Genomic DNA, 20,030 nt, shown 5'->3' with positions numbered 1-20,030 from the left:
TATTCAGTAATAAAGTGTTTTCTGTTTGAAATTTAAAGTGACAGTAACGGTTTTATTTTAAAACGTTTTTTGTGCATTGTTGACAAGTTTAAGCCTGTTTAACATGTCTGTACCTTCAGATAAACTATGTTCTATATGTATGAAAGCAAATGTGTCTCCCCATTTAAATTTATGTGATAATTGTGCCATAGCGTCCAAACAAAGTAAGGACAGTACTGCCACAAATAATGATATTGCCCAAGATGATTCCTCAAATGAGGGGAGTAAACATGATACTACATCATCTCCTACTGTGTCTACACCAGTTTTGCCCATGCAGGAGGCCCCTAGTACATCTACTGCGCCAATACTTATTACCATGCAACAATTAACGGCTGTAATGGATAACTCCATAGCAAATCTTTTATCCAAAATGCCTACTTATCAGAGAAAGCGCGATTGCTCTGTTTTAAACACTGAAGAGCAAGAGGACGCTGATGATAATTGTTCTGTCATACCCTCACACCAGTCTGAAGGGGCCATGAGGGAGGTTTGTCTGAGGGAGAAATTTCAAATTCAGGAAAAATTTCTCATCAAGCTGAACCTGATGTTGTGACATTTAAATTTAAATTAGAACATCTCCGCGCACTGCTTAAGGAGGTGTTATCTACTCTGGATGATTGTGACAATTTGGTCATTCCAGAGAAATTATGCAAGATGGACAGGTTCCTAGAGGTTCCGGTGCCCCCCGACGCTTTTCCTATACCCAAGCGGGTGGCGGACATAGTAAATAAAGAGTGGGAAAAGCCCGGCATACCTTTTGTTCCCCCCCCTATATTTAAGAAATTATTTCCTATGGTCGACCCCAGAAAGGACTTATGGCAGACAGTCCCCAAGGTCGAGGGGGCAGTTTCTACTCTAAACAAACGCACTACTATTCCTATCGAAGATAGTTGTGCTTTCAAAGATCCTATGGATAAAAAATTGGAAGGTTTGCTTAAAAAGATTTTTGTACAGCAAGGCTACCTTCTACAACCAATTTCATGCATTGTTCCTGTCACTACGGCAGCGTGGTTCTGGTTCAAGGAACTAGAAAAGTCGCTCAGTAGAGAAACTCCATATGAGGAGGTTATGGACAGAGTTCACGCACTTAAATTGGCTAACTCTTATTTTAGATGCCGCTTTGCAATTAGCAAAATTAGCGGCGAAAAATTCAGGGTTTGCTATTGTGGCGCGCAGAGCGCTTTGGCTAAAGTCTTGGTCAGCGGATGTGTCATCCAAGACAAAATTACTTAACATTCCTTTCAAAGGTAAAACTTTATTTGGACCTGATTTGAAAGAGATTATTTCAGACATCACTGGGGGAAAGGGCCACGCCCTTCCACAGGATAGGTCTTTTAAGGCTAAAAATAAGCCTAATTTTCGTCCCTTTCGCAGAAATGGACCAGCCTCTAATTCTGCATCCTCTAAGCAAGAGGGTAATGCCTCACAACCCAAACCAGCCTGGAAACCAATGCAAGGCTGGAACAAGGGTAAGCAGGCCAAGAAGCCTGCCACTGCTAACAAGACAGCATGTAGGAGTAGCCCCCGATCCGGGACCGGATCTGGTGGGGGGCAGACTCTCTCTCTTTGCTCAGGCTTGGGCAAGAGATGTTCAGGATCCTTGGGTGCTAGAAATAGTTTCTCAAGGTTATCTCCTGGAATTCAAGGAACTACCCCCAAGGGGAAGGTTCCACAAGTCTCACTTATCCTCAAACCAAATAAAGAGACAGGCATTCTTACATTGTGTAGAAGACCTGTTAAAGATGGGAGTGATACACCCAGTTCCAATAAAGGAACAAGGAATGGGATTTTATTCCAATCTGTTCGTAGTTCCCAAAAAAGAGGGAACGTTCAGAACAATTTTGGATTTGAAGATCCTAAACAAATTTCTCAGGGTACCATCGTTCAAAATGGAAACTATTCGAACGATTCTACCCACCATCCAGGAAAGTCAATTTATGACTACCGTGTATCTAAAGGATGCGTACCTACATATCCCTATCCACAAGGAACATCATCAGTTCCTAAGGTTCGCTTTTCTGGACAAACATTACCAGTTTGTGGCTCTTCCATTCGGATTAGCCACTGCTCCAAGGATTTTCACAAAGGTGCTAGGGTCCCTTCTAGTGGTTCTAAGACCAAGGGGCATTGCAGTAGTACCTTACTTGGACGACATTCTAATACAAGCGTCGTCCCTGTCAAAGGCAAAGGCTCATACGGACATCGTTCTAGCCTTTCTCACATCTCACGGATGGAAGGTGAACAAAGAAAAGAGTTCTCTGTCCCCGTCAACAAGAGTTCCCTTCTTGGGAACAATAATAGATTCCTTAGAAATGAGGATTTTTCTGACAGAGGTCAGAAAATCAAAACTTCTAAGCTCTTGTCAAGTGCTTCATTCTGTTCCTCGTCCTTCCATAGCGCAGTGCATGGAAGTAATAGGATTGATGGTTGCAACAATGGACATAGTTCCTTTTGCACGAATTCATCTAAGACCATTACAACTGTGCATGCTCAAACAGTGGAATGGGGATTATACAGACTTGTCTCCAATGATTCAAGTAGATCAAAAGACCAGAGATTCACTCCGTTGGTGGCTGACCCTGGACCATCTGTCCCAGGGAATGAGCTTCCGCAGGCCAGAGTGGGTCATTGTCACGACCGACGCCAGTCTAGTGGGCTGGGGTGCGGTCTGGGAATCCCTGAAAGCTCAGGGTCTATGGTCTTGGGAAGAGTCTCTTCTCCCGATAAACATTCTGGAACTGAGAGCGATATTCAATGCTCTCAGAGCTTGGCCTCAACTAGCAAAGGCCAAATTCATAAGGTTACAATCAGACAACATGACGACTGTTGCGTATATCAATCATCAAGGGGGAACAAAGAGTTCCCTGGCGATGAAAGAAGTGACCAAAATAATTCAATGGGCAACTTGTCTGCGATCCACATCCCAGGAGTGGAAAATTGGGAAGCGGATTTTCTGAGTCGTCAGACATTTCATCCGGGGGAGTGGGAACTCCATCCGGAAATCTTTGCCCAAATAACTCAATTATGGGGCATTCCAGACATGGATCTGATGGCGTCTCGTCAGAACTTCAAGGTTCCTTGCTACGGGTCCAGATCCAGGGATCCCAAGGCGACTCTAGTAGATGCACTAGTAGCTCCTTGGAATTTCAACCTAGCTTACGTATTCCCACCATTTCCTCTCATTCCCAGGCTGGTAGTCAGGATCAATCAGGAGAGGGCCTCGGTGATCTTGATAGCTCCTGCGTGGCCACGCAGGACTTGGTATGCAGACCTGGTGAATATGTCATCGGCTCCACCATGGAAGCTACCTTTGAGACAGGACCTTCTTGTTCAAGGTCCATTCGAACACCCAAATCTGGTCTCCCTCCAACTGACGGCTTGGAGATTGAACGATTGATTCTATCAAAGCGTGGGTTTTCAGATTCGGTGATAGATACTCTGGTTCAGGCCAGAAAACCTGTAACTAGAAAAATTTACCATAAAATATGGAAAAAATATATCTGTTGGTGTGAATCCAAAGGATTCCCATGGAATAAGATAAAAATTCATAAGATTCTCTCCTTTCTTCAAGAAGGTTTGGAGAAAGGATTATCTGCAAGTTCTCTAAAGGGACAGATCTCTGCTTTATCTGTCTTATTACACAAAAGACTGGCAGCTGTGCCAGATGTTCAAGCATTTGTTCAGGCTCTGGTTAGGATCAAGCCTGTTTACAGACCTTTGACTCCTCCCTGGAGTCTAAATCTAGTTCTTTCAGTTCTTCAAGGGGTTCCGTTTGAACCCTTACATTCCATAGATATTAAGTTACTATCTTGGAAAGTTTTGTTTTTGGTTGCAATTTCTTCTGCTAGAAGAGTTTCAGAGTTATCTGCTCTGCAGTGTTCTCCTCCTTATCTGGTGTTCCATGCAGATAAGGTGGTTTTGCGTACTAAGCCTGGTTTTCTTCCTAAAGTTGTTTCTAACAAAAATATTAACCAGGAGATAGTTGTACCTTCTTTGTGTCCGAATCCAGTTTCAAAGAAGGAACGTTTGTTACACAATTTGGACGTTGTCCGTGCTCTAAAGTTCTATTTAGAGGCTACTAAAGATTTCAGACAAACATCTTCCTTGTTTGTTGTTTATTCTGGTAAAAGGAGAGGTCAAAAAGCGACTTCTACCTCTCTTTCCTTTTGGCTTAAAAGCATTATCCGTTTGGCTTATGAGACTGCCAGACGGCAGCCTCCTGAAAGAATCACAGCTCACTCCACTAGGGCTGTGGCTTCCACATGGGCCTTCAAGAACGAGGCTTCTGTTGACCAGATATGTAAGGCAGCGACTTGGTCTTCACTGCACTCTTTTGCCAAATTTTACAAATTTGATACTTTTGCTTCTTCGGAGGCTATTTTTGGGAGAAAGGTTTTGCAAGCTGTGGTGCCTTCCGTTTAGGTGACCTGATTTGCTCCCTCCCTTCATCCGTGTCCTAAAGCTTTGGTATTGGTTCCCACAAGTAAGGATGACGCCGTGGACTGGACACACCAATGTTGGAGAAAACAGAATTTATGCTTACCTGATAAATTACTTTCTCCAACGGTGTGTCCGGTCCACGGCCCGCCCTGGTTTTTTAATCAGGTCTGATGAATTATTTTCTCTAACTACAGTCACCACGGTATCATATGGTTTCTCCTATATATATTTCCTCCTGTCCGTCGGTCGAATGACTGGGGTGGGCGGAGCCTAGGAGGGATCATGTGACCAGCTTTGCTGGGACTCTTTGCCATTTCCTGTTGGGGAAGAGAATATCCCACAAGTAAGGATGACGCTGTGGACCGGACACACCGTTGGAGAAAGTAATTTATCAGGTAAGCATAAATTCTGTTTTTTATTAAAATTGTTGGAAAATGGGGTAATCGGCCCTATCTGGCTATGTTGGATTATCTTTGCTAGGGTACTTTGTTTAGATAATTGAGTTTCGGTTGTAGAAAAGGAATGTAATAGAGGAAAAGAAAATGTAATGCTGGATCTGTATAGGATGGTGTTTTTTTTTGTTTTGTTTTTTTACCCAGTTATATAAAAATTGGTCAAAATTTTATTTATGTTTCCCAGTGGCATGGTTTAAAAAACAGAGAACAATCTCTGCTTCTGGCTGTGGTTTATTTCATATATATGGGGATTTTTTTTTTTTTTTTTTGCGTCACCTTCACTCTATGCACTTTTATTTTATCCGAGATGCAGGTTGAGTATTTATCACCCTGTTATCTTACATCGTTATATAAGGCATGTAATTTTTCACATTGGTTTTTAAGACTCATGGATATTTTTCGGGCACTTAAAGGATTATTCTTCGTCCCCTCCCTTCACGTTTTTGCACTCCTTGCATGCACGGTGTTTAGTCATAACCGTGCTCTTATTGATATGTCATTTTTCACTTTATGTATGTCTATAACACTTATGGATAATCTTTCTACACTTTTTTTTTCTTATTATCACTTTATATATATATGTGTCTTTGCACGGGATTTATATATCACTCTATTTTGCTTTGTTGTATAAGGCAAGTATTTTCTCACTTTATGTGTATTTAATATTTATGGATACTTTTTGGTATTTTAGACCTTACACGTTCTCCTTTTTTATTTCTCTTTTTTTTTTCTCCTCCCTCTCCTCCCCTCTCTGTGTTTCTCTTTTTTCTTTTGTTTTAAGGGTTTATATGGTGCATTTTTTGATAGAGGATGACCCTTAAGTTAGTATCATGGAATGTGGGGGGTATTAACTCTCCCATAAAAAGACAAATGATACTCTCTCATCTACGGCGGCTTAAGACAGACATAGCGTTCTTGCAGGAAACGCATTTATCGGATAAGGAACATGACAAATTATGTAAAAACTGGGTGGGATCCATAGTTTATGTCTCTAATACAAATGCAAGTAGAGGTATAGCAGTCCTCTTTGGTAAACGACTCCAGATTGAGATTGTTAAAACTATTAAAGATTCAGAGGGTAGGTATTTGATATTACAGATAAAGTCGAAGGGGAAGATATGGGTCCTGTGTTACATTTATGCACCCAATAAAAAAGATATGGGATTTTGGACAGGTCTCCTGCAAGCTTTAGTGCCGTTTCAAGGTCTGGATATAGTAATGGGGGGTGATTTTAATCTGACCCCATACCCTGCGTGTGATAGATATCGAATGCCTGGGTATGTACAAAAGTCTACTCTCAAAAACAAGGGGAAATTTGAGGGGAGAATTTTTAAAAAAATTCCAAGATGTGCTCCAATTAGTAGATATTTGGAGACTTCGCAATCCGGATGGCAAAGATTATACCTGTGCCTCTAGAGCAGTCCCAGTTCTTTCTAGGATTGATTTATTTCTTGTATCAAACTCCTTGGTCTCTAGGGTAGCTAAGGATAAAATACATAACGTAATTATTTCCGATCATGCTCCAATTGAAATATCTCTATTGGAAGGCTATCAGTATAGCAATAGGAACACATTAAGGTTTCCATATTATTTATATACGTCTGAAAATTTTAAAAATTTTCTGGCACAGTCATGGAATGATTATTATACAGACAATATTGCTCATCTTGGAAACATAGGAGTTTTCTGGGGGGCAGCTAAATCTGTACTAGCTGGTAATATATTAGCCTATGATGCTAATCTACGTAAAAAGGCAGGGCTGAAACTTCAACAACTCCAGGAAAAAGTTATGTCTGATTACCAAGCCTATTGTATAAGGTCCACGGCTAGCACTAGAGAAATATATCATGCGAGTAAGGAAGAATTAGATGCCTATCTTAAACAGCAAGCAGTAAATACATTATTAAAAAGAGATAGTCATTATTATAGACTCGGAAACAGATCAGGGAAACTTTTGGCTTCTTTGACCAAAAATCGGACAACAGGAAAAAATATTGCGGCCATTAGATACAAGAATGCTATATTTAAATCCCCAGAGACTATTGTATTACACTGAGTTATATTCTAAACAAGCAAACTCGTCAGTTTCCTCTCTCAAAGACTTTTGGGCAACGGTAACATTACCCCAAATTACCCAGGAGCAATTAGAAACTTTAAATAATCCTATCTCGAAGGAAGAAATTGAAAGGACTATTAAATCACTAGCAAATAGTAAAGCGGCGGGCCCTGATGGACTCCCCATTGAATTTTATAAATTATTTAAAGATCAGGTATCGCCGGTTCTTTCTAGGCTATATCAAGATTTCTCAACTGAAGGGAAACATCCAGAACGAAATTTTACTAGTGCGTTTATCTCTTTAATTCCAAAAGTTGGGAAAGATCAGGCATTACCAGAGTCTTATAGACCTATATCATTACTTAATTCTGATTATAAAATATTTATGAAAGTACTGGCAGAGCGTTTAAAGATGATATTGCCTACCCTTGTACATACTGACCAAACCGGTTTTATGAAGGGTAGGACTTCAGTGACAAATCTAAGGAGAGTATTACATGCAATTTCACATTATTGGCTACGTTCAAGGGAGAAAGGGGTTGGGGCTCTGTCGGAGGCCTTCCTGCTGTCCTTGGACGCAGAGAAGGCCTTCGATAGAGTCGAATGGGATTACCTATTCTCTACATTGCAAAATTATGTAATAACAGGCAACTTTCTAGCATCAATTCGTAATGTTTATCATAACCCGGTTGCTCATATTTTCGTTAATGGGGTATTCTCTCCCACAGTATTTCTTCAAAGAGGAACAAGACAGGGCTGCCCGCTTTCGCCACTTCTTTTTAAACTGGCCTTGGAACCCTTGGCTATAAAATTGCTAGCTAGTTTTCCAGGTATGAATATTAAGGGGGAGGCCATTCATCTGGCACTGTATGCAGATGATATGTTGCTATTTGTTGAAAATCCAAACTTGCATATCTCTAAAATTTTACAATTAATATCTGAATTTGGGTCTTACTCGGGTTATAAAATTAATACAGGTAAGTCAGAGATACTATGGCTGCATAAAATTAAAAATAATAGCTTTCATTATCCCTTTAAAGAAATTGATTCTTCACTTACTGATTTGGGTATAAAAATACCAAGCAATCCTAATTTAATATATGAATTAAATATTATGGAGCATTGTTCGGAAGTAATTTCACTTTTAAAACATTGGAAAAATCTCCCCCTTACATTAGCAGGAAAGATAGCATTGATAAAAATGGTGGCGCTTCCTAAAATTTTATATCCCCTACTGATGCTTCCTTGTCTTATAACAAAAAGCGATTTAAATCGTTTAAATCGAGCGATAGCAATGTTCCTTTGGAAAGGAAAGAAGTCTCGAATTGCTCTTAGGAACTTATATGCCAGCTATTCAAGGGGAGGTCTTGGATTACCCAACTTTAAACATTACAATTGGCCTGCATTGGCACAAATAGTATTAGATTGGCAATTAAATACATATCACTTTGGTGAAAAAACTTTGGAAAAAGCAGCATTGGGAGAATGGAATCTTTTGGTTTTACCCTTTATTTCTCATAAAGACATTCCAAAACAAATTCAGTCGCATATACTTTATGGGGAGGCTCTTCGAGCCTGGCATTCAATTCATAAACTTATTAAAGGTCCGGTGATATCGCCTAGATCCATTCCGTTCTTAAATAACATTTATTTTCCAGCAGGAATGGACTCAGGAGTGTTTCGGTCATGGGAAGCGAAAGGGCTGTTGATGATAAGAGATATGGTGGACCCTTTAAGTAAAAAGATCTATTCGTTTCACATATTACAAAATAGATTTGATATTTCAAATACGCAATTCTTTGCTTTTCTGCAAGCTCGGCATTATGTCTCAAGTATGATAGAGAAAAACACCCAATTTTGGGATCCTTCGTTTTTGATCTTCCTCAAAAGAAATTTTTAATGGGTTCATTTTCATTATCAGGAATCTATCAAACGATGAATAATAGGGAAGAATTGATAGTTATGGATAAAATACTGGGTAGATGGGAAACAGATATTAGGGAGGATCTGGGACAGGCCTGGATTACTGACAGTTTGCAAAGAGCGAAGAAAGCAACCTTGTCGGTGGTTCTTAGAGAATCACAGACAAGAATGTTACACCGTGATTATATAACCCCGCGTAGGCTATCAAAATGGAATCCAAGTAGTATAAATGTATGTATAAAATGTGGTTGGAGGAATGCAAATTTTATGCATCATTTTTTAACTTGTCCCAAGATATATCCCTTTTGGCAAAAAGTCCGATACTGGATCAAACAACGCTTTAAAATCGATCTTGAATTAGGAATTCCTCAAATATGTTTTTTACGATGGGATAGAGCGAAAATTGAAAACCAACTGCTCTTAACAATGATTATCTTGCAAGCCCGTAAATGTATCTTGGATCTTTGGACAGTTAAGACTACCCCCACTATTTCACAATTAAAAAACAGATTAATAAAACAACTATTTGTTGAACAACAGGATGTCAAATCGGATGTTTTAAATAGATTAGAGGGCTTTCTAAAAAAATGGAAACCATATATTATAACCTTAGAAATTTCAGTACAAAATCAAGTCATAAAACCTTTTGCTCAGACTGAAATAATATTAGCTTCCAGACTGAGGGGAGAGTGGGGAGGTTTAGAAGATTTCTAATACTTGGTGGTGGATGCACATATTCACGTAGGTATGGTGAAGGGCTTCTAGATTTTATGAAGGTATGTTTTTTTTTTTGTTTTTTTTTTCTTGTTTTTTTTTTTTTTTTTTTTCTTGTTTTTCTTTTTGGCTTTGTTTTGTAGAATATTGTATGTAGTTATAAGATAAAATAGCCCTTCTTGAGGATAACAAGATAAAATGAAGTTGAAAACATTGGGCTAGAATGAAATGTAATTTATTACTTATTAAGATAAGAAAGGTGTTAATGGCTGATAAAATCATGTGGTTATGTTAAAAGTTAAAATTGTAACGTTTATTGCATATTTAGCAAGAAATGCTTCTCTTTATGTCTGTGTAATATGTTTATTATTAATAAATAAAATATATAAAAAATAAACAAAACAAAAAAATTTCTTTACAAATGTTACGTGAATATTTTGTACAATTATAGTCATAACACTTTTCTTTCTTTGATTAAAGGCCTTCTTTCTTTAATAAATGTTTCAAACATGTTGTGATTGCCTGGTAAGTTATGAGTTAAAAAAAGGCTTGTATACAAGTATTGATACTTATTCGCTCTTAATGAGTGTTTAATTAAATACATTGTTTTAAAAAATAAAAATAAAAACCCACATTTATGGTTGTAAATAAAGTTTGTAATTCTAATTGAATCATTACATCTTAAGAACTGTTTAATAAGATATCTGTTGAAGAATCTGTTGATTGCCAAATATGGTTTAAATCAATGGTTAATATAATAATTTAATCATTAAAGGAACATGAAAACCAAAATTTTTATTTCATGATTTAGAAAGAGCATGCAATTTTAAACAACTGTATATCTTAATTTGATTATCTAATTTGCTTCATTCTCTTGATATTATTTGCTGAAACACATATCTGGATAGGTTCAGTAGCTGCTGATTGGTAGCTGCACATAGATACCTCGTTTGATTGGCTCACCCATGTGCATTACTATTTCTTCAACAAAGAATATCTAAAAAAATAAAGCAAATTGGATAATAGAAGTAAATTGGAATGTTGTTTAAAATTGTATTCTCTACCTGAATTATGAAAGAAAAATTGTGGGTTTAGTGTCCCTTTAATCTTAACAATTGTTTAATACTATATATAGTTATAAACTCTATATCCACCATGATATGTACACATATGCTTTTCACATTTTAATAATTTTCTTTTTTTGATATCCTTTTACTATCCAAATATGGCCTAGTTTCCATTGAGGTGGTAAAGTTTGGAAACTGGTGGTCACATAAAAAAATCTCCATAGACTTTAGTGGAGATAGATGATTTTTATCACCAGTTTCCACATTTTACCACATCAATGGAAACAAGGCCTATGTTTTTTTTTTTGGTTTGTTTTTTTGTGTTAAATCATTGTCTTTTTTTTTTTTTTTTTCTTTTAATAGTTTTTATTTGAGGTTTGAAGAAAGGCATACATAATAAGAATATAGCGTAATAAATATAAAAATACAAGCAGTGCAAGGTATATCAGATTACATTTTCAACATTTGTTCCTGCAGAGGAAATATCTACTATGCCAAATGGTTGCCTAATGTTCTATGTACCTCCCAAATAATATATGAGGCCACTTTTGGACCTCCCAAATGAACAAGTCAGCTGTAGGAGATTGTTGCCAATACTGGAGACCACTTTTGGGTCTCTACTGATAAACCTCATTTTTTTATTATAAACAAACAGTTAATCCCTATAATCGAGTGCCCAGACTCAGGAAAATAAATCCCCATATGAAAAACAATGGCCTCTCTTGGACGAATAATATTGGCATATACCATACTATTAAAAGGGAGCAATAGGGGGGACATATCAAGTATTACTCTTTGGACTCTTAACAAGCTTCTTGGGTTAGGGAATGACTGAAGGACTATAGTAATATGGAACAATCATATTGTACTAAACCATATAGGAGGATGTTAAACATGAGCAGTTTAAATAAATATAAGTTGTTTGCCTCTGATAAGATGCAAGTCATATCTGTCTCAAGGCCTCTCTATAACTGTTAGAGAATCAAAATAAAAAAAAATACACATATATACATACACAGAAGCTGATTAAACTGAACTCCCATTAACAAACGCTAAAGCAACAAATATGTTAATAAAGTAGGCTTTGATGCCACGGCCTTAGACCTGTATAGAGAGGGAGCATAGTGGTGTACAGGTATGGTATTGGGAGCAAAAGTGAACAATATAGAGGCAGAGGGCTGTATTATAAACCATTGTTGTGTGCATAGGAATAAAGAGTTAACACGTAGGGACAAAGTCATCCACATATCAGGCTCAGTTGCCATCATTAAGACACATTTCAGAGTATGTAGGGGGATTATAAACAAAATAGGTGCCTCTAGAGAACGAGTTGTCAACCATAGTAGTGGGAGGGTAGCATAATAGGTAATTGTTCATGCTGTAATAGTTCAGCGTGTTGTAAAACCACTTATGCTGCCGTATAGAGCAACAAATGTTCAGCCGATTCCAGACCTGTACTGGATCATTATAGCAAGTCTCAGCATAGGGGTATAACTGGTATCATGTTTCCAGAGAGCTGCATTCTGTATATTGGGCTCAAGATAATTCTGCTCATACTTGTCTCCTCTCTTTAACTGAGGATATTCGGCACTTAGTGTGTAATGGCTCACACCAGGTTTCCCAAAAGTACTGGCGGCTCTTCCACTGGTTAAGCTATGGACAGCCACTGTCCCCCTCCGATATTGGGCCACACCGCCAGGATAATAAGGAACCCTCTTTTGATTAGAGGGTGTTAGCTGCCAAAGTACCTTGGTATTCTGGTCCGATCTGTATGCTGAGGCCTCGGCGTTCTGTCCCATTTCACTCCTTGTAGGTGTACGGCGCGCCGCCACGCGTACCTCCGTCTCGGCCCTAGGAGTATTTCTTTTAAGAGACACCTTCTCCCCGTTCGGCTGTACAATACAACCAACGGTAAGTTCAGGGGTAAGTGGGACTCGGGTGTGGCATGGTCTCTCTGCGCCTGAGGCATCTCCGCCCTGTAGCAGCGCAACCGCCTGCGAGTCCGCCATTGTTCCGCAAGCAGTCAGAGCTTGGGTCTGCCGATGGGCATCTCCAATCTGAAGAGGAGCATGTTCATCTTCAGGTAAGGCTGCAGCATCTTGTATGTACCCCTGTATAACACGGTCCTGTAGATCTTGTGTTTCTGTAGGTGGATGAAAGGGTACAAGTTCCTCTGCAACATGTTTCAGTGTTTGCTGGCTCTCTTGTTCTATCCCGAAGGCCTCACATAGGCGTTGTTCGAGGGATCGAAAATGGTCTTGCAAGAGTTGCAAGATCTCTGTCTCAAAGCTGTTTAACATCCTTGAAGTGTAGCTTCAATCGGAATACTTGTGTTAATACTGCGCACACAGGGCACAGCTCGTTGTGGGGACAGGCTGAGGCCTCTGTTCTAGGGGAAGGCCTCAAAGTGCAAAGTCCGGTACTGAGGGCTATGGAGCCCAGTCACCATTCAAAAACCCTATTCCTTGAATTCGGACTACTTCAGATCAGCCTCTCCACTGTTTTGAGCAAAGAATTGCCAAAAATGCGATGCTAAATCAGGTATCAATGAAGAAAGCTTGAGGATCTGAAGCTCAGTGCGACCTGTAAGATGGCCGCCGCCCGGGTGTCCCCAACAAGGCCTATGTTTGCAGGAAAACATACATGTTTTGCAAACATACACAGATATGCTGAGGATGGTGTGCGCAACTATAACCAAACACCATACAGATAGCTACTCTGGCCTCTGTAATGAAAAATGAATCCTCATTAACTAATAACACAATTAAATCCCAACGTATATGTGTTTGAAAACTTTAACAGTGGGTAAGTACAGAATACATGTGTATGGCACAGATACAACTTTTAATATAGTAATTTCAAACAATAAAAACATTATTTTTGCAAATAAAAAGACACTTGCACACATTTAATATTTTGAAACATGTTTATTTTTATTGATGTTTCAAAGAGGACTAAAAAAGTGCATTGCAAACTGCAAATATCAAACATTCCTCATTTTGTCAAAATTGAGAGTAAACAAAAATGTACAGTAGGATAAACAGATAATACAATGGCAAGAAGACTTTATATACAAGACTATGTTAATCCTTCTGTAGCACTTATGAGGTCTATCATGGTCTATCAGGTCTATCTCATAAGGATTGTAGTGGTAAACCAGGCCACGTTTCTTACATGAAAAGTATTAAATGCCCTAGAATGCTAGTCTAAACTATTTTATCTGTGTGTGTATATATATATATATATATATATATATATATATATAGCAAACAGCTTGACGTAAAAATATCTAGTAGAAATAAAGTGAATGTGATTTAATTTAAATTGAATGTGAAACAATTAAAGAGAATGTGAGACAGTTTACTTGTAACTTGTAATGCGCGTGCTAACACGACCACAGTAACATTTTACTTCCAGCATTGTGTGCGAGCAGGTGGAAAAAAGTTAACCTGTCACTTGTAATCTGGCCCATAGAAAGTTCATGGTCTGGACCTCACCAGGGATAGGCAAGGTGTCCGTACACGGACATTGGGGTCCGTGACTAGCCCTTGCAGTGTCCGCCACAACCTTAGTATATCTTTTCTTTCTGATTAATTAATAGGAATAAAAAAAAATATGTAGTGTGAATAAAATTAGTTGCTTGTCAAGAGACTGCTAGCGATATTGGGTTATAAGTTATGGAATAAATAAAGCCTGAGTGAAATACTGGATGTGTATCTGAATCTGTATAATAACACCCATCACTATACAATGACACAGTAGTGACACTGGCACATGAGTATAGCCAGAGGAGGGCTGGTTATAGGATCAGTAGTATCTGTATCAGTATAATAACACCCAGCACTATATGACACAGTAGTGACACTGGCACATGGGTATAGCCAGATGAAGGCTGGTTATAGGATCAGTGGTATCTGCATCAGTATAATAATACCCAGCGCTATATAATGAAACAGTAGTGACACTGGCACATGCTTATAGCCAGAGGAGGGCTGGTTATAGGATCAGTGGTATCTGCATCAGTATAATAACACCCAGCACTATACAATGACACAGTAGTGACACTGGCTCATGGGTATAGCCAGATGAGGGCTGGTTATAGGATCAGTGGTATCTGCATCAGTATAATAACACCCAGCACTATACAATGACACAGTAGTGACACTGGCTCATGGGTATAGCCAGATGAGGGCTGGTTATAGGATCAGTGGTATCTGCATCAGTATAATAACACCCAGCGCTATATGACGACACAGTAGTGACATTGGCTCATGGGTATAGCCAGAGGAGGGCTGGTTATAGGATCAGTGGTATCTGCATCAGTATAATAACACCCAGCGCTATATAATGACACAGTAGTGACACTGGCTCATGGGTATAGCCAGAGGATGGCTGGTTATAGGGTCAGTGTTATCTGCATCAGTATAATAACACCCAGCGCTATATAATGACACAGTAGTGACATTGGCTCATGGGTATAGCCAGAGGAGGGCTGATTATAGGATCAGTGGTATCTGCATCAGTATAATAACACCAAACACTATACAAAGACACAGTGTGGCACTGGCTCATGGGTATAGCCAGAGGAAGGCTGGTTATAGGATCAGTGGTATCTGCATCAGTATAATAACACCCAGCACTATATAATGACACAGTAGTGACACTGGCTCATGGGTATAGCCAGAGGAGGGCTGGTTATAGGGTCAGTGGTATCTGCATCAGTATAAAAACAACCAGCACTATATAATGACACAGTAGTGACACTGGCTCATGGGTATAGTCAGAGGAAGGCTGGTTATAGAATCAGTGGTATCTGCATCAGTATAATAACACCCTGCACTATATAATGACACAGTAGTGACATTGGCTCATGGGTATAGCCAGAGGAGGGCTGGTTATAGGGTCAGTGGTATCTGCATCAATATAATAACACCCAGCGCTATAGATAGTGACACAGTAGTGACACTGGCACATGGGTATAGCCAGAGGAGGGCTGGTTATAGGATCAGTGATATCTGCATCAGTATAATAACACCAAGCACTATTTAAAATAATGTTTTTAATTTCAAATGTACCTTGGTGTCCTTCACTAAGGTCTGTACTTTGGAAAATGTCCGCCGCAGCCTTTGTCTGTGCCTATCCCTGGACCTCACAGTGAGAATTGGTAGAGCAGTCCAATCTCATAATAAAATTTGATGCTGTGTAATACGATACCCCTATATGGGGGAGGCGCCGCTGCTGGCTGCCACACTTTCCGCAGGCTCCTGACCTCTTCTGGATTTATCTTAATTTTAACCTTCTTACATTCAAAATTAATCATAATTATTTCAAGGACCAATACCGACTCCACATAAAGCACAACTAGACTCATAAAAATTGAACGGAGGACATTAATTAAGTGAGATACTCAACGGATGGAAATATACTCCCACCGGGCCATCTTACTACCAGAAAGAGATACCTTCAGCTGAACACCACAAACAAGGTGCACTTAAACTAAAAAAAAAAAAAAAACAGACTCAACCCATGCACAAATTGGGTTTTGGATTTCATCATCCATTTAGCAATGCTCAGATTTCATTTTTAAACACAAGAAAAACTAATTGATGAAGTCTATTTTACTAAAATACATTGTTTTTAAAACCCCTGCATGCTTTCTTATCTGTTATCTACAATGCAGCCTGAAGTGCAAAATCTCACACCTCACACTGGCCTGAATCCTATAGAGCAGGGCAATGTAACCAGCCCCCACTGGTAACATTCCTACAAATACTAGAAGCTATTTTATCCCCTTCATTGCAGAGGGAATGACCACCTATACGCCCTCACATCTGCACTCCTTAAGACCCCAAAAAGCGGTCGCAGCACTCAGTCCCTCACTAGTGGCTACCCTAAAATCACTCAGCATTTTCAAAGGGGCCGACAGGGGCTGTCGTGGAGGAAAATCAAAATTTAAAGTTCTATATCCTGACACTATCACAGCTGCCCCACCACCCTGTCCACCCGCAAGCCTAATTGAAGTGATCCAACCTAAAAGCCACAAAAACCGCACTATCAAATCAAGAAAATCTCTTTGTGTGATCCCTATTAGAAGACACGTTGTCTCCAAAGTACAGAGCAAAAACTCAGAATCCCAAGACTGTCCTATCAGAGCAATCCTATGCAATGCCAGATCAATAAAGAGCAAAACAGCTATTATTTCCAACCTTATTGAAACATGTGAATTAGCATGCATCACAGAATCATGGTTAGATGAAAATGCAGGGCCTATTCTAGAGGCAGCTATTCCAGACAATTACACAGTGTTCCACCGCCCGAGACAAGATCGCAAGGGAGGCGGAGTTATGATCTGTGCAAAATCATCCTTAAATCCCAGACTAATATCAGTCCACAAAACCCAATCATTTGAATGTGTAGCTGCCAGCCTCTCAATAGAGAGAGGATTCCGAATACTGCTAATATACAGACCCCCAGGAGATGGGAAGAGATTTCTTCAGGAACTCCCAGACCTTTTGGCTGGCTTAATCCTTGAACACACCAGATGGCTTATATTAGGAGACTTCAACACTTGGATTGACAACACCCTATCCCTGCTTGGGCAGGATCTCCTCAGCTTGATGAGTACACTCGGCTTTACACAAATCGTCACCACTCCCACCCACAGAAAAGGTCATACACTTGATCTAGTGTTTCAGTCTGGACTAGAAGTGTCACCAGTAACTGTAAACCCAGTTACCTGGTCAGACCACCACTCCATTCACTTCTCCATTGTATCACAATCAACCAGACATCAGCCTCAGAACCTGGTCAAACACCGCTCATTAAAAGGGGGATGTAGCATCACATATGGATCTAAGTGAACTAATGGGCACCTGTGAAGACCCCAGCTCCTTAGTCCGACTCTACAACAAAACCATGAGAGACACCCTAGAAAGCATTGCACCATCTCGCATACGCACTGTCCAAACCCACAACAATGCACCGTGGTTTGATAGCTCCATCAGAGAAATGAAAAGAACAGGACGTAAGCTCGAGAGAAAGTGGCGCAGAACACATGATCCAGAGGATAAAGCCGCTCTTACCAAACATCTAAATAAATATGAAATCCAAGATAACTCAGAAAAAATCTTAATTTTTATCATGCGAAATTGCACTCACCCACAATAGACCCAGGCAACTGTTTCGCACAGTAGAAAGGCTCTGCAAACTAGCATGCATGCTTAGCCCCACCAACTTTTCTCAGGATAAATGTGAAGCATTTGCGAACTTCTTCAGAGACAAGATTTCCTCAATCCGAACCGCTATCACAGCAGGCCAAACATTTACACACCAGAACCACTACAATGGAATGCCAGACTGCCCCAGTTTATGGTCCACTTTTACAAATGTGGATATAAAAGAAGTTTAAAACACCATACAAAAGTTGCACCCTACTACGTGTGACTTAGACCCTGCTCCAACTCAGCTCATATCTGGATGCATTGAAACACTCGCCCCAGTCCTCACAAAAATAGTGCAGTGTTCACTAAAAACAGGAGACTTTCCAGATCCTCTAAAAGAAGCTGTGGTAAAACCACTCCTAAAGAAACCTTTATTAGACCTAGACTGCATGACTAATTACAGACCAGTATCCAACCTCCCATTTCTGGGGAAAATAATTGAAAAAGTAGTGGCAACTCAACTGGAAGCCCATCTATCACGCCTAAGCATATTCGATCCTTTCCAGTCAGGCTTCAGATGCCGCCACAGAACTGAAACAGTGCTAGTCCGAGTGCTAAATGATCTCCTCATGGCAAGAGACAAAGGTGATTACTCCATTCTAATCCTCCTGGATCTCTCAGCTGCATTTGACACCATTGACCATAGGATTCTAATAGAGCACTTGCAGTACATCTGTGGTCTAAGAGGCACAGTCCTTAACTGGTTTAAATCCTTCCTCGCTGGTAGATCACAGAGAGTAATATCAAGATCAAGCTCATCAGCACCAACAGAACTGGCCTGCGGAGTTCCACAAGGATCTATCCTGTCTTCCATGCTATTCGCAATTTACTTACTACCACTGACGGACATCATTAACCGACATGGCCTAAGGTATCATTGTTACGCTGATGACACACAACTCTACTTCTCCTTTGCTCCAGATACTACAGACCCAGCATGCCGCATAAACAGTTTCTTAACAGACCTCATAGAATGGATGAATGCTAGCTGTCTCAAAGTGAACCCGGACAAAACATAGTTACTCTTGGTGAGGGGACCCCGGGCATCAAAAATATCCCACGATCACCCAACTGGCATGGAGCTTGGAGGCTCTGAACTCGTTAGTTCACCAAAGGTACGAAACCTCTGAGTGCTGATTGACACTGGACTATCTTTTAAACAGCAGATTTCCTCCGTAATAAAATCTGCTTACTTTCATCTGAAAAACAAAGCCAGGATACAACACTTAATTCCCCCGGATGATATGCCAACATTAATCCATGCATTTGTATCCTCTAGGCTAGATTACTGCAATGCACTTTACTTGGGCCTCCCAAAAAAAGAACTCCATCGCCTTCAGACAGTACAAAACGCAGCAGCAAGACCAATCAAGCTCGCTCCTGCCACATAACACCTGTTCTCCACTCCCTGCATTGGCTTCCAATTTAAGGGCGAACATATTTTAAAATTGGACTGCTGACCTTCAAAGCCTTAAACAACCAAGGCCCACAGTACCTGAAAGAGCTCCTGATACCCTACATCCCATCCCGTTCACTTAGGTCAGCCAACACATCCCTCCTCTCAGTGCCAAGAATAAGGACAAACTCAGGCTCCAGAGCATTCTGCCACGCTGCCCCTACTTTCTGGAACTCTTTACCGTGCGCAATCAGAGAGGCACCGTCCTTACAGAATTTTAAAAAAAAAAAGAAAAAAAAAGCTAAAGACCCACCTCTTCCATCAGGCATTCAGTCTGCTTATCTGACCTTCAGAAACTCCTAACTTTTATGTCTTATGTTGGTATATTTGTAAAGTGCTTTGAGTCTCACAGGGAGAAAAGCGCTATATAAATCTCAAATTATTATTATATAAATTATTATCTATACAGGGTTTTTTAATATCCAGGCCAACACTCTATTGGGTAGATTTATTAATAGTCGAGCGGACATGATTCACTGTAGTATACCAGATTCAACGCACCTGAGAATGGGTGCGGTATGAAGAAGATGGGCAGGGCTAAAGGATATAAATATTTTGAAGCAAACTGCTAGGCTATTACACTTTGTTCTGACATTGTTTTTAACTTATGCTCTTGATAAAGGCTATTTTTAGCCGAAACACGTTGAGCTGTACTTT

The sequence above is a fragment of the Bombina bombina genome, chromosome 4, assembly GCF_027579735.1.
Source record: "Bombina bombina isolate aBomBom1 chromosome 4, aBomBom1.pri, whole genome shotgun sequence".
NCBI lineage: Eukaryota > Metazoa > Chordata > Amphibia > Anura > Bombinatoridae > Bombina > Bombina bombina.
This window is presented reverse-complemented; position numbering follows the sequence as displayed.